Consider the following 887-nt stretch of genomic DNA (forward strand, 5'->3'; position numbering starts at 1 on the left):
AGGACCATGCAAGGTGCTCACAGGTCTCTTCTGGATATAGCACAACTCACTTGTGAGCTGCATCTAAAATTCAATTTTATTCTGTTGCTATTGTTTTTAAATTACACTTCCATTTACATAGATTTAAAAATTAAAACGTCTCATAAATATGTTGATACATGAACTTTAGATAAGTTTAGGTGACCTCTGACCTACTTCAGTTCAAAGATTAATTTAGTTTAAGTAATCGTCGGAAAATTTTAAATTGAATGTATTTACTGCAATGCAATTACTGAGATTAATAAAGTGTTGAATATTGATATATATTTCCTAGCTTGTTGTCATTGTTGATAATTATGGTGAGAAATAAGTGTCTTCACACAGAGGAGGATCATTATTATTAATAGAACTAACTATAACAAAGCAAATGTGTTATTTCAAACTGGTAGTTTCGTATGACTCAGTACCCATGAAGTAAAAGGTTGGTGACCCCTGTTTTAGTCTATGAGAGGGGGAAAAAAATAAACACTCTTCAGCATCCTGTCAGCTAGGGGGGTTCTGAGGACAAGCCAAAAGAGAGCAGACCCAGAAGCAGATGACAATGATTTATTTAAGGCTGCAGGAGGATAAGCAGGAACAGGTGAGTCAGTGTAGGGATCTCCTCCAGCCACCAGGAGGTGCAGAACTCTGTGGAGTGGGAACAGGTGAGAAGTGGCCAACAGGAAGATGAATGCAGATTTTACTGTAGCTTACTGTCTTGAAGATGGAGTAGTGGCTGGAAGAAATGGAGTGTGATCTCTGCTCAGGATGAGGCAACAGGAAACACAGCAGTAAGGGAGGAGGAGGCGGAGAGGGTGTGAAAAGTCCGTAGTCCAGAAGGGAGGTCCAAGGCTGAAGGAAGGTCTGGT

The 887-nt window shown here is 39.9% G+C and overlaps 1 long non-coding RNA gene across 1 annotated transcript; it reads right to left on the bottom strand.

The window, feature by feature from the left end:
• Positions 1-571: 571 nt before the first annotated feature.
• Positions 572-881, bottom strand: LOC118599141. Its single transcript, XR_004948432.1, has 2 exons — positions 733-881; positions 572-666 (listed from the first exon to the last, which is right to left on the bottom strand). It is a non-coding gene; the product is annotated as an uncharacterized LOC118599141 (long non-coding RNA).
• Between the last annotated feature and the right edge of the window lie 6 nt (positions 882-887).

Source organism: Oryzias melastigma, linkage group LG9 (assembly GCF_002922805.2).
Source record: "Oryzias melastigma strain HK-1 linkage group LG9, ASM292280v2, whole genome shotgun sequence".
NCBI classification, from domain to species: domain Eukaryota; kingdom Metazoa; phylum Chordata; class Actinopteri; order Beloniformes; family Adrianichthyidae; genus Oryzias; species Oryzias melastigma.